This window comes from Crinia signifera, unplaced genomic scaffold (genome assembly GCF_055691185.1).
Source record: "Crinia signifera unplaced genomic scaffold, ASM5569118v1 HAP2_SCAFFOLD_79, whole genome shotgun sequence".
Taxonomy (NCBI): domain Eukaryota; kingdom Metazoa; phylum Chordata; class Amphibia; order Anura; family Myobatrachidae; genus Crinia; species Crinia signifera.
The window spans coordinates 82,499-97,774 of record NW_028142697.1 but is presented as its reverse complement, the minus strand read 5'-3'; the positions used below and the strand labels follow the sequence as shown (position 1 = coordinate 97,774).

General features: G+C 49.8%; 1 long non-coding RNA gene across 1 annotated transcript in view; it reads right to left on the bottom strand.

The window, feature by feature from the left end:
* Positions 1-5,112: 5,112 nt before the first annotated feature.
* LOC146056317 (uncharacterized) overlaps positions 5,113-15,276 on the bottom strand; it is a 31,518-nt gene continuing 21,354 nt past the window's right edge. Inside the window, exons 2-3 of the long non-coding RNA XR_014469133.1 lie at positions 6,499-6,711; positions 5,113-6,284 (exon numbers count right to left, since the gene is read on the bottom strand). This is a non-coding gene — a long non-coding RNA (uncharacterized LOC146056317). The remainder of the gene's footprint in view (positions 6,285-6,498; positions 6,712-15,276) is intronic.

Genomic DNA, 15,276 nt, shown 5'->3' with positions numbered 1-15,276 from the left:
GGGGGGGGGGGAGGTGCATACCTCCCAACATGACCCTCTCCAGGAGGGACACATTGCTCTGTTTCTGGACTTTCTTCTTAATTTATGGATTACCATCACCTGTGCTTAAACACCTTTCTTATCAATTACCCTGTTTAAAACAGGTGATGACAATCATAAATTAAGATGGAAGTCCACAACCCAGCATTACAGCTCCAGACACACTTTGAGTGACAGATGTAGCCAAATATATAAGAGATATATGAAACACAGTGTGTGGCACTCGGATCAAATAAAGCAACGTTTCATTCACAGTTGAATTTCGTCAGGATATATCCTGTGAATGAAACGTTGCTATATCTTGAAGCCATCTGACTGAAGTTGCTTTATTTGATCCGAGTGCCACACACTGTGTTTCCTATCTGACCCTGTATTCGTGAAGGCACATGATTCTATTGGCCGAAAGGCGGCCAATCAGGAGCCGAGAAAGTCGGCTCCTGATTGGCCGCCTAGCCAGAAGACCAGGACTACGGCGGATCAAGACGACAGATCTTCACAGGAGGACCTGGGTGAGTCTGATTTCCTTCCACCCGGATGGACGCCGACATGGACATCGACATGGAGCCAAATGCCGACATGGATCTGGACCAGGACAGGACACCGGACCAAGACCCAGGGACCTACCTACGGGTTCAAGATAGGTAAGTATCAGTATGTATGGGCTTTGGATGTATTAATGTTTTATTTTTATTTTGTGTCAGTGTGTGTTTATTTGACTATTTTTTAACTGTGGAACTACAAGTGCCAGTGGGAACTTTAATGCCTCGCAGGCTGGAACTTGTGGTTCTCCAAGTCCCAGCTTGTGGGGGAGGCTTGCTGGGACTCATAGTTCCACAGTAAAAGACAATAGTTTTTATTCTATTTTTTGACACTTCAATCAGCCCGGTGGCCACTGCACAGGGTCACCGGGGACAGCACCAGGCTTCAGCCTGGTCAGGTAAGTCCTGGAGGGGGGGTCACCATTCCCCCAGGGCCCCTGGCCAGGCTGACCAGTCAGGGGGTTAATGTTTTGGCCGCTGGACCTTATCTAATAAGCGTCCCCCGGCTGTGACATTACCCTGCTGGCTGGTTTGGCCTGGGGCTGGTTCTTAAAATACGGGGGACCCCTACTCATTTTGTCCCCCATATTTTGGGAACCAGCCCCGGACCAGGAGCCTGGGGCTGGTTTTAAAAAATTGGGGAACCCCTATTTGTCGGGTTTCCTGATGTTTTATTACCGGCCCCGACTCTTTCAGCCTGGTGCTGGTTTCGGCTGTGGGGGGGACCCCACGCTGATTTTAATTTTATTTTTGTCTATTTATTTTTTTACACCTTGCAGCCTGCACGGATCTGACTGATCCGTTCAGACTGCCTGTAGGAATTCGTATTAGCGGCCGTATATACGGCCGTTGATACGAATAAATACGACATTGGAGGGTTACAAAGCAGTCGTATTTGACTGATTTGTAAATTCCCCTCTGGAACACGACTTTGCATACGATATATGCAGTCGTATTTATTCATAGCAAGAATACGAATAAAATTTTTTGTATTCGTATTCTTAGTAAATTTCCCCCATAATATCCACAGTAGTAGCGCTGCTTATACATATAATGCCCAGAGTACTAGAACCCTTACACTTACATAATGTCCACAGTAGTGGTGTGGTTTACACATAATGCCCACTGTTGGCCACAGTAGCAGTGTTGCTTATGCATAATCCCCACTGTTGGCCACAGTAGTAGACAGTAGTAGTGCTGTGTAACGCCCGCACCAGTTGTGGACAGTAGTAGTGCTGCATAATGCCCGCACCAGTTTCTGACAGTTGTAGTGCTGCTTAACGCCCACACCACTTGCTGACAATAGTAGCGCTGCAAAATGCCCACACCAGTTGCTGACAATAGTAGCACTGCGTAACACTCTCACCAGTTGCCGACTCTAGTAGTGCTGCGTAACACTGTCACCAGTTGCCGACTCTAGTAGTGCTGCGTAACACTGTCACCATTTACCGACTCTAGTAGTGCTGCGTAACACTGTCACCAGTTGCCGACTCTAGTAGTGCTGCATAACACTCTCACCAGTTGCCGACTCTAGTAGTGCTGCGTAACACTCGCACCAGTTGCCGACTCTAGTAGTGCTGCGTAACACTGTCACCAGTTGCCGACTCTAGTAGTGCTGCGTAACACTCGCACCAGTTGCCAACAGTAGTAGCACTGCTTAATAACCTCACCAGTTGCTGACAGTAGTAAAGCTGCATAATGCCCACACCAGTTATTGACAGTACTAGCCCTGGGTAACACCCACACCAGTTGCCGACAGTAGTGACACTGCATAACGCCCTCACCAGTTGCCGACAGTAGTGACACTGCGTAACGCCCTCACCAGTTGCCGACCAGTAGCGCACGCAGGGGGGGTTTCTGAGTACCCAGAAATCCCCCCAGGAATCTAAGGGTGCTATTCTGAATGCTTAGAGTCCCCTCTTTCCAAGGGTACAATAATTTTAAAAATCGGCCCTGGGGAACCGGAGATATCTGACTTCAAAGGAGTGGTCCCCGTCCAAGCCTGTTAATTGCTCTTCCCAGTCAGATGTTTCAGGTTCTGTCTGACTTAGAGTTTTTCTGAGGGAATATTCCAAAAGTAGGGACTCTCCCCCTTTGAGGGACACTAGCAGCTTGTCTCTACTGTTCCCAGAACCAGAGATATCAGCCTTCCAGCAGCTGGTTACTGCTCCAGCTCCACACACCTGGTATGTAGTTTTATATACTCATTGGCAGATTGCTCTGCCCCCTGAACTCTGATCCCCTAGTACCATTTGGTAGGTGGGATTCTCTAGTTTTTAATTCCATTAAAAGCTAAGAAATCTAGATCCAGGAACTGGAGATATCTGACAAGCAAACTGTCCTCCCACCAGAAAATTCTGAATAATAAGCTCCACTCCACTATACACCCCACCTCTGCGTATTAAACATCCTCTACCTCCCTGGAAGTTATGTATCAGGGTCCCTTCATTCAGCCCAATGCCCCCTTCTCCCACCATCTGTGCAGTAAAGGGGTATTTAGTGGAAATTACTGATCCAGGCCCTACATGCTGAGTAGTTGATATAATACCCCCTACCATTCACGGGACATCAAAGCTTCCGCTCATAGAACCCCCTACACCTACCGCTGGAGGATCGGTAGGGGCCCCAATACATTGCTATGCCCAGGGGTCTACACTGCTGTTTATATATATATATATATATATATATATATATATATATATATATATATATATAATTATTAATCTACATTTGGTCTATTTATAATACTTTAACTGACTCGGCATATACTGGGTCACCTAAGTGTCCATCTCCGTGCTTTGCTCCGCGCCTCTCTGGAAACCCCCTTCTGAAAATCCTGCGTTTGCCACTGCCGACAGTAGTGACACTGCATAATGCCCACACCAGTTGCCGACAGTAGTGACACTGCATAATGCCCTCACCAGTTGCCGACAGTAGTGACACTGCATAATGCCCTCACCAGTTGCCGACAGTAGTGACACTGCATAATGCCCTCACCAGTTGCCGACAGTAGTGACACTGCATAATGCCCACACCAGTTGCCGACAATAGCGACACTGCGTAATGCCCACACCATTTGCCGACAATAGTGACACTGCGTAATGCCCATACCAGTTGCCAACAGTAGTAACACTGCATAATGCCCACACCAGTTGCCGACAGTAGTGACACTGCATAATGCCCTCACCAGTTGCCGACAGTAGTGACACTGCATAATGCCCACACCAGTTGCCGACAGTAGTGACACTGCATAATGCCCTCACCAGTTGCCGACAGTAGTGACACTGCATAATGCCCACACCAGTTGCCGACAATAGCGACACTGCGTAATGCCCACACCAGTTGCCGACAGTAGTGACACTGCGTAATGCCCACACCAGTTGCCGACAGTAGTGACACTGCATAATGCCCACACCAGTTGCCGACAGTAGTGACACTGCATAATGCCCTCACCAGTTGCGGACAGTAGTGACACTGCATAATGCCCACACCAGTTGCCGACAGTAGTGACACTGCGTAATGCCCTCACCAGTTGCCGACAGTAGTGACACTGCATAACGCCCTCACCAGATGCCGACAGTAGTGACACTGCGTAACGCCCTCACCAGATGCCGACAGTAGTGACACTGCATAATGCCCACAACAGTTGCCGACAGTAGTGACACTGCATAATGCCCACACCAGATAATGACAGTAGTGACACTGCGTAACGCTCTCACCAGTTGCCGACAGTACTATCCCTGCGTAATGCCCACACCAGTTGCCGACAGTAGCAGTGCTGCATAATGCCGGAACCAGTAGTAGTGCTGTGTAGTGCGAGCACCACCACTTTATTTACCTTAAAGGCTGGCTGGCTGGCAGTGGATCTACTTCTTCTTCCTTTCATTAACTGTGCTGAGTGCTCCCGTGTAGCTCCGCCCCCTTCTGCGCGTGTAGCTCCTCCCCCTTCCACGTGTGTAGCTCCGCTTATTCCATTCGTGAAGCTCCGCCTCCTTCCACAATCTGCTGTCATGACTGATGACTGTCATGATGAGTGACATTATAGGGGGTTGGGAGACAGGAGGGAGCTCGGCTCTGTGCTGCCGGCGCTGCTGTCTCTAATGCAGTCAGTGTGACTGTGAACTGGCAGCCACAGAGACTGTCTGAGGGCAGCAGCGGCAGGGATATACAGCTGGCCGCTCCCTGCTCCATCGTCACACAGATGGCCGGTGACAGAACAGAGACAGAACCTTGGGAGCAGCTGCGTGCTGCCTGACATGCGCACCAGCCCTCCCGCGGACATTTTTACTCCAGTAAGAGCCGTTGCTGGCCGCAGACGCAGCCATTTTTGTTTTGGGCAAAGTCCGCGTCCAAGCCAGGGGGGGTGAGCAGCCTCTTAATGACTATTATGGGCCGGCCCACCGGGAAACGGCCCGGTTTCCCGCCAGGCCAATCCGCCCCTGGTCACATCCCCCCGGTGTTACTGTATAATGTCCCATTCCCAACAATCACCTCTCCAGTCACATCCCCCGGTGTTACTCTATAATGCCCTATTTCCAGCAGTCACCTCTCTGGTCACATCCAACGGTGTTACTCTATAATGCCCCATTCCCAGCAGTCACCTCTCTGGTCACATCCCCCGGTGTTACTGTATAATGTCCCATTCCCAGCAGTCACCTCTCTAGTTACATTCCCCTGATTTTACTGTATACTATACCATACCCAGCAGTCACCTCTCTGGTCACATCCCCCAGTGTTACTGTATAATTTCCCATACCCAGCAGTCACCTCTCCGGCACATCCCCCGGTGTTACTGTATAATGTCCCATTTCCAGCAGTCACCTCTCCGGTTACATCCCTCGGTGTTACTGTATAATGTCCCAATCCCAGCAGTCTTCTCTCCCATTACATTCCCCCGATGTTACTGTATAATGTCCCATACCCAGCAGTCATCTCTCCGGTCACATCCCCCGATGTTACTGTATAATGTCCCATTCCCAGCAGTCACATCTCTGGGGTTACTGGATAATGCCTCATTCCTGTATAATGTCCCATTTCCAGCAGCCACCTCTCCAGTCACTTTCCCCAGTGTTACTGTACAATGTCCCAATCCCAGCAGTCACCTCTCCCTCACATCCCCCGGTGTAACTCTATAATACCCCATTCCCAGCAGCCACCTCTCTGGTCACATCCCCCGGTGATACTCTATAATGTCACATTCCCAGGAGTCACATCCCCCCGTGTTACTTTATAATGTCCCAGTCCCAGCAGTCTCGTCTCAGGTCGCATCCAACGGTGTTACTCTATAATGACCCATTCCCAGCAGTCACCTCTCTGGTCACATCCCCCGGTTTTACTGTATAATGTCCCAATCCCAGCAGTCACCTCTCCGTCACATCCGCCAGGGTTACTGTATAATGCCCCATTCCCAGCAGTCACCTCTTCGGTCTCATCCTCCAGTGTTACTGTATAATGTCCCATTCTCAGCAGTCACCTCCCCTGGTGTTACTGTATAATGACATATTCCCAGCAGTCACCTCTCCAGTCAGCAGCTGGATGAATTTGTTGGTAAGTTTTAGGATCTTATGGTAATTGTCTCTCCCATGTATCAATGTGAGGAGAAGGCACAGTCTTGGAATCCTTTGTCCTGCTCCCTCTTCTGAACACATAGGGACGGCTGCTGCTGGGTGTCTCACATTCACCGTCCTTCTTCGGTGGTACATAATCCTAAGTGAGGAGAAAAATGTTAAATCAACTGCACTGATGGTATAGCAGCTCTCATAAACGCAAAGGTTCTGAGGGGTAAAAAAGAGCGCTGGGATAAGTTTATACGAGTGACACCTGTAAAGTAAAAATGTATTAGTAAAATAATGTTTACACTCCTTTTGGAGGATGTGAGGTGAGAGAGGGAGATTGTCGAGCTGTCCCTACTAACCCTAACCTTACAGAGGCAGCGGTATTCCTCAGCTCAGTTGCTGTCCGCTTCTGGGTGGAATCTTCTGTTGCGGCTTTGGTCCCGGGACGCGGCTTGCTGACGTCAGCGACTGGCGTGTCGGTACTTCGGTCTGCAGCAAGATGGTTTCTCCTCTCCTTAAGTCTCCAACGCGTTTCATGCCTCGCTGGGCAAGGTGGGGTGACTGATAGACGTTGCTCCCTGTATGTAAGGAAATGAAGTAGAAATTGACATCCAATTTTAACATTTTATGTATTTCAAAAATGTAAAGAAATAAAAAAAGTTTGGACATTTTCCGAGCAACAATCTGGTTGGAACAAATATTTTAACGACATTTTGGGTGTCACGAACGGTGAAACGGTGTCAAGGCATGCATTATATGTAATCGTAGAGTGCAAGACTAATAAAAAGACTAATAAAGAGATTACAACTCCATATGTGCCAAAGTGGTTTGTGCAAAATGCTAGTGAGCAGCTAACGAACCCAATAAGCCAATCATGTCCAAACTATGGCCCGCCAGCTGTTGTAAAACTACAAGTTCCATCATGCCTTGCCACAGTTTTGCTATTAGGGAATACTAAAACTATGGCAAGGCATGCTGGGATGTTTAGTTTCAAAACAGCTGAAGGGCCACATTTTGGACATGCCTGCAACATACGCTCAGTGACAAACGAGCTTTAAAATCAAAGTCAATTGTTTGGTGACCCGACTCCCAGGTTGCACCTCACCTGGATTTCTCCTCGCACCCTTCACGCACAGTAGGGCAATAAGCTGCATCTAGTTTATTTAGGGCGCAAAAATGCAGCCGACAAGACCAGGGCAAGTGCTGCGAACAATTCATTAGCTCCCACTACATTAGGCAAGAGCTACGGGTGCACAAAACAATTGAATCACCATTATATGTTGTTTAGCACCTTACATAAATTATATATATATTTTTTATTATTATTATTTTAATATGCAGTACAGTAAGACCAGCAACCCTTACCACCAGCATAGCTCTGCCCCAACACTCATGAAGCACCGCCTACATGTTTTGATTGGCCCACAATCCAATCAGTCAAAGAAAATGGATCACCATCAATAGGTAAAAACATTGATGGTCATCCATTGCATAGTATGCCACAATCAATGGGCAGTTGCACTATTGTCATCAATTGCAAAGACGTCCATCCCTAAAGCTGTGCGCACACAGTGCAAGTGAGCCTCTGCGCTAAGTTTGCAGTTAAGCACCGATGGCTCAGCATTGTGTGCTGAACAATCTGTCACGGCCAGTGTTCTCTGGTGTGAGAACACTGGCGATGACTAGATTTATAACTGGATGCAGTGTAAATCTAGTCAGGCAATAGCGACGCGCGGGACCGCGCAATCGTCATCACCAGAGGGTATACACGTGGAGTGATCCTTTTTTCATTTCTAAGCGATCTAGTCAGATCACTTAGAAATAAGCCTCATATCCCCCTGGGCGGGATGTATTAATGTACATCGCCGCCCCTCGCCTGCCAGCCGCCGCAATGCTACCGCATATGTACTAACATATGCGGCTAGCATCGGGTTGCGGTGATGGAGACCCCCGCGATACCTGTAATGTGGTGTGCGGGGGTCTCCGTTACATCCTGGCAGCTGTCAGTGTCCCCCTGCCTCTCCTCCTCCTCCCTACAGCCGGATGTCCTCCTGGCTGTGACACCTGCTGGGGGAGGAGGAGATCGATGGAGGACGGGTCGCAAGGACGGCGGGCGGCGATAGAAGCCCATAGGCATCTATAGGCATGGCTGCCAAGAGAAATCCTGGGCCCCAGTACAACAATTTCCCAGGGCCCCCCTGAGGCACCTCAAGGGAGAATAAAACGTAAGTATAAGGCGCGGTAATGGCATGGCACTATGGGGTGACACTACCAGGACAGCGCTAAGTGCCAAGACAGAGGCAGCAGGAACGTATGTAGGGTGGTCAATCCCGGGATCGGCGGGATCCCGGGATTTGGCCCCTAAAACACCGGGATTTCTATCCCGGGATTGGAGTTTCCAATCCCGGGATTTCGGGATTAGACTGCGCATGTGCAGTCTAATGTCGGGCAGCGTCTGAGCGTGTGCTCAGATGTTGCCCGGCTTCTCCCTTAACCGGCAGTATGGCTCTGCGCAGTGTGACGAGGCCAGAGGTCACACTGCACAGGCCAAACAGCTGCACAGACCTGTCCAGCATGACATCATCGCCTCGCCCGCCCGCCTGCCTGACCGGCACCGGCTCCTGAATCCTGCCTGCCCGGCTCCTGCTGCTGGCCCGCCTCCCAGCATCAGTAATCAGCCGCCCACCCTCCCAGCATCACCGACCACCCTCCTGGCCGCACCGCACATGTAAATAAATATGCGGGGAGGCCGGAGTGGGTTTTTTAATTAGGGAAGCCAATCCCGGGATCGGGCATTTTTCAATCCCGAATGCCGGGATTGAAAAAATGCTCCGGGATTGGCAACCCTAAACGTATGGTAATGTCAAGGGAGCAACTCTCTTCATAAAGGGCTACCCGCCCAAAACGTTGACTCACACTACCTGTGTCTGTTACTTTATTCATGTGTATCTGCCGCCGTGCAGTAAAAAAATCTTGTGAGTGCCATCTGACTTCGTTTGAGATATATATATATATAGATATATATATATATATATATAGATATATATATATATATATATATATATATAGACACATAAGATATACATATATATATATATATATATATATATATATATATATATATATATAGACACATAATATATATATATATATATATATTAATTTATACATAAAGGTAAATTATAAATATTAAGCCAGGCAGAGGCACTTACTAGCATCGTTTTTATACTGGGTCTCAGTTTTCTGTCAGCAGACAGTGAGCTCAGCCTCTGAGCTCCTCCAGCTCCACACACCGTCCTTTCCCTTCCTGGTGTCCCATAGGCAGGCTGCACGCTGCAGCATCCAGTCCCTGCTGCTGCAGTCTGCTGCTCCACAGTCAGAGGCCTGCGAGATGATGAAATCTCGCGAGAGTCTATGACTGCACGGTGACGCCGTCGGAAGCTCCGCAGCGGCTGGTGGAATTACTCTGCCTGCACTGTCTGACTGTACACAAGATAATTAGACAGACAGACAGCAAGCACCCACCCGCCGCTCGCCGCAACCTCTCCCGTCCTCCTTTGATGTACCGCCGGCGGCGCCGCCCACTACGTAGAAGCGCACTTGCTGGATTTTTATTTTTTTTCATTTTGTGTGTTCTCGGACCCGGGCCCCCTGATAGGCCCGGGCCCAGGTAAAATGTACCCGCCCCCCCTGCCTCTCGGCGGCCCTGTCTATAGGGTATCGCCACCCAGAGGTGGCGATTCCCTGCCAGGCGGAGATGGGGCGGACGGGTAATGGTACATAGGAAAATGCGGTAAAACCCCCGTTTTATCACATTTTCCCTTTAGTACATCCCGCCCCCTGTGTGTATGCCCCATTAGGATGGTAGATAATACAGTATACACTTTAGACTACAGTATAACTAATGTGACAATAATCCCTGTATAACCATCCAGCAAGCAATCCCGGCGGGTGACATGTACTTGGTGTCACCTGAACGCAGCAGTGATCCCAGCCTATATACAGTATGCCCAGTTATCCTACATCTGCACTAATGGCTACGTGCAGTTTGCTAGCCTGTACGGTTTGGCGCACCTGTATCTCACCACATTGGCATGCCGGGCACATATTTACCATTACACTCACATGTGTTTGTTATCATAGAACATAGCAAAGCGCGCATAGCTACTGCAGCAGAGAGAGAACATATGGTATACACACAGAGGCTTCCCATAGATTATAATCTGGTCTATATACACCTGTGTCACACTTTGGGAAAGCAGATAGATAATATACAGTGTATAATAATGCAGACAGCACTGGGGCTGAGATATTACAACCTGAGCCATAGAGTAGCGCTGCTGAGGATACACTGGTATGCCCATACACATAGATATCCCCAGGAGCACCATGCAGCAGCCCTGTGGGAGTCACATACATGACCAACATACAGACTGAGCTCCAGTCCTCACCCACAGGTTGCTCAATGCCCAGGGGGTGTTCTGCACATGTGCACTTACCACATACTTGCCTACTTTTGAAAATTAGTTTCAGGGAGATTATAGATTGCACTGAAAGGCATTGTGCAGAGCACTCTTGAGGGGGCGTGTCACAATCTACCCAAGGGGTGTGTCTATCTCCATATATGGGTGTGTCTACTGTGACCAAGTGGTGTGTCCTGCAGTGGCACATAAAAACGAAAGTACAAAGCGCAGTACTGGCTACACACTGATCTCTCAGCTACATTACACGGAAGGGCTACTCCCTGACATCACAGCTACATTACACAGCATGACTGACATCACATAGCAGGGCTACACATTGACATAACACATGAGGGCTAATGCTGACATTACACAGCAGAGCATAATACTGACATATACACCATTATATAGAGTATATGTGACATGCTATACATTTGGTAGACTTGTGGTTGTTTTTTTTTTTTAAACAGGGCACCTTGGGGGGGTTTAAACTAGACATCTCCTCTGCAGGTCCCACCCTATTAGAATATGAGACAGGGGGAATCAGGCACAAACAGAGAGAAGTGAAAGAGAGAAAGTGTGTGTGTGCGTGCGCGCGAAAGAGAGAGATAGAGAATGTCAAGGGGGGGGGGGTAGGTAAATGAAGGAAACGTGAGGAGGAGAATGAGAGAGTGTCAGAGTGTGTGAAAGATAAGAGATAAATAATTTGGCTGTAAGGAAAAGTGAGGGAATGGCAGAAAGAGTGAGAAAGTGTCAAGGATAAAGAGAGGGTGAGAGAGAGAGTTCCCAGGACTGAGAGTTGCTGGAGATGATATAATTGGGGTGAAAGAGAGAGTGAGTGTCACGGACAGAGAAAGGGGCTGAGAGAGAGGGAAGAGAGAAATGGGGTGATAAAGGGTGTCAGAGGGGCATGAGAAGAAGGGGGTGACAGATGATGTCAGGGATATAGAGAAGGGGGATAAGAGAGAAGGTGTCATGGATAGAGAAAGGTGCTGTGAGAGAGGGAGGGAAGAAAGAAAGAAAGGGGATGAGAGAATGTCAGGAATAGAGAGGGTGTCACAGATAGAGAGTGGGTGAGAGAAGGTGTAACGGATAGAGGGCTAAGAGAGAGAAGGGGGAGAGAAAGAGAGGGTGTCAAGGATAGAGAGATGGAGGATTGAGAAAGAGAGGGAATAGAGAGAGGGTCTCAGGGATAGAGAGAGGGGGGGTGAGAGTGAGAAGGCGACGGAGATAGAGAGGGGATGAAAAGGAGAGGAGAGTAGGAGGTGAGAGAAGAGACAGAAAGGGCTGAGAGAGGGTGTCCAGGATAGAGAGGGGGAAGAGAGAAAGAACCACGAATGCTGATTAAGCACTGAGTGAGCATAAACCCCTGATGGTTCCCCAGGTTACGCTGGAAGGTCAGCTGATATGTTAATAGGATGGGCACAAGGCCTATCAGAGCTGTGGGAGGAGTATAGACAGGGAAGAAAAGGAACATACTCACAGGAAGTTCTTCCTCTGTCTGAAAAAGCTGCTGCAGGATCAGGCAAGGCTGCTCTGCAGCAGACATTTCTTTGGCTTTACAAACGGAGCCTTAATCTATATATTCTCTCTTTCTGTCTTCTAGATCTGTCCCTCTCTATCTTCATCTGTCCCTCTCTAACTAGCTAGTCTAGCCCCGCTTACCTGGGTCACTTGCATCATGGCCTACAGGCCGCGCAGGGCTACCCGCCCGCCTGCCCGCCTTCATGATCGTGCGGAGGCTGCCTGGGAGGTCGCTGGGCCTAGCGGCGTGGTCCCTGGTGGTTCCAATGGGGACCGGAGGAGATCGCGTCGAGGCCTGGCGGCGCCTGAGCCGCCCGCACAGCCTGACGCGAGAGTCGCGGCGCCGGCTGATGACGCGGCCCGGCGCCAGACCTCGCGTACAGCGCATACAGGCCGCGGTGCGCACTGCGGTGGTCGCGGCGTCCAGGGGGGTCGGGCTGGGGTAGAGCCCGTGCCGCACAAATACGCGGAAGAGGGCTAGGCCCCCGCACAAAACGCTGGCGAGGCCGCTAGGCCTGGATCGCGGCCTTCCGCCCGGTCCAGCGCCAGAGGCGGATTCGCGCTAGGGAGACAGCCCACCTCCACTCAGCCCCATGATGCTAGGGCCTTGCCCAGCCTCTGCCCCTCATCCAGTCCCATCCTGGCTTCCAGGCTGAACCAAGGGGGTCTCCCCTCCGGAGCCCCCTCTCCCACCTTAATAGACCAGGCAGAGGCCGTGGGCGAGCCAGGGGAGGAGGTCAGGGGCCGAATAGGGCCCAGATGGTGCCAGCAGCCCCCGCTGGCACCCCTAGGGGCCTGAGCATAATGCTGTGCAAAATCTCTGCTGGGATCTAGGTAGGTGTTCCGCAGCAGCCATGTTATTCAGCTCTCATGCAGTGCATAGGAGGCAGTGCATGATTGCTGCCACAAGGGGCACTGCTGAGCTCAGACATGGTCTGGACTCTGCGGATCTACTGGTGACTCGTGAGTCATGTAAATAGTTCAGTAGTTCAGTTAGTTCCCTTCCTACAGATCCCTAGACTAATCTCTGACTCATACAGCCATAATGAGGCTGTACAGTGCCTCTGGGCGGCCATGTGTGGTACTGCCTTGCTCAGGCACATGTATGGAGCTGAGCCATAGTTTGCACTGCCATGCTGCCTTCATATTAGGTCACGAGTTACACTCCCAATCATGTATAGGATGTTATATACTGTAGCTCTGTTTACTCTACAAGACAAAGAGGGATCGGTATGAACCTTCATAATACATAAAGTGGAGCAGTTTCCCCTAGCAACCATCGGCTTCGGTCACATTTAGGCTGTGGAAGATAAATGACAGAAACTGACTGGATATTTTGCAAACTCTTTACTTTATCTCTCTCTAAAGTCAGTGACATTGGGGAAAAGGGGACATGTTAAATACTGTATTTTAAAGCAAATAGTGACAGTATATTACTCTGAATTTGGGTATTTTATTGCATATTATGGAAGTTAAAATAATAACCAAAAGGGGATAAGTTTGGCAGAGCTAAACAAAGAATAGGTCCCTACAGTGCGCTTTAGCACTGCCAAAACGCTCCACAAGCTGTATTTAAGGCGGTATTCGAGACAGGTCTGAGCCTTGACATTGCAGTAGATGGCCGCTTTGAATGACATTTGAATACCATTCACATCAACCAACCCGTTTGATCCCCTCAACACGTTTCAGGGCAGTAGGTAGGGGACGGGTCTGTAGTCTGATGTTTGTTTCTGCTAAATACCGCTTCGAGCCACTCTCACTGCATAACAATGGCCCTAAAACGTGTAGGACCGTTTGGGAATATCGGTGATCTTCACTGGTAAATCAACTCTGCACTTTCTGTTTGCCTAAAACGTGTTTAAATTGTGAAACAACGGCAATATTCCGTTTAGCGCAGTGTGAAGGGGGTATAAGGGTGCTGTATAATTCACTGCTTCTAAAATAGGTTTAATAAATCAGATTATTCCCATCTGATCATCCTAACAAGAATATTACTCCTCCAATGAGCTAGTATAAAAACCCCTGCTCTGCGGGTAATGAGTTAGTCTGGTTCATCTAGTTCTAATCACTCCTCTCAGTCTCTGATGGTATAGTGAGCCGGACGGACTGCCGTAGGTAAGCTCGAGTGGAGGGCGTCCCGAATATAAGACTAAGCACCTAAGTCTACATCACATACTGGGAAAGCTTATTGACTCGAGTGGGACCCTCACTTGAGTATAAGCCGAGACGGGCTTTGTCGGCATTAAAAAATGTTATCGAAAAGTGAGCTTATACTCGAGTATATATATATGGTAGTCTTCTGAGCTAATCTTTTGGGTGAACTAGATCGTAATGAATTAGTCAAAAAAATTAACTAGATTTCCCATCACTAAGGGGTAGGCCGCGGCAATGGCGCCAGGACCTCCTGGCAGCCCGGGGGGTTGGGCAGAGCTAGTGCCCATGGCGCAACTACCCCGGGGGCGGCAGGGCCGCTGGGATGAGGCCACTGCCCAGTCCCCGACATTGGGGAGGTACAGCATCTTGGCGCGATGGTTAACGCCATGAGGCAGGCTTCGACTCCCATGAGGGGCACCACCATATTATATAGTGAGGCCGTTAGAGGCAGGGGGCGGGGTACTACTGCCACGATCACTGCACGCCCCTCTGGCATTCCCGGCAGTACAGATGGTGGAATGGTTAGCATCACTGCCTCACAGCACCGATGGCATTGGTTTGGTTCCCACCATGGCTCCAACTGTGAGATGTTTGATATTCTCCCTTTAGACTGGCCTGCGGGGTGACGTGTGACAGGGATGTAGGGCTGGTAGTGCAGGCTACCGGGGACGGCCACCCCCCCCCCCTTCCCCTATTGTGGGACCCCAGTCACTCCTGTCCATCCCTGGGGACATGCCTTCTGCAGGACCGGCCAGGCGACGATGGCTGCGGAGGACCGGGCTGGTCCCTCAAGGCAGCGCTGAAAGGGGGTCTCGGGAGTTCCCGAAAATACTTCCCCTTTGTTGGGCTGGCGCGGTGTAGGGCCCCTGCCACCTACTGCCTGTAAGAGAGTACAGCAGTTTATGGCCCCTTTTGAATTCCTTCATGGACCGCAGGTCTGGGCTTTCCCCTACTGGGGCTCTGCCAGCTCCCAACCCTGTTATTTTGCCTGCCCTGATGAGC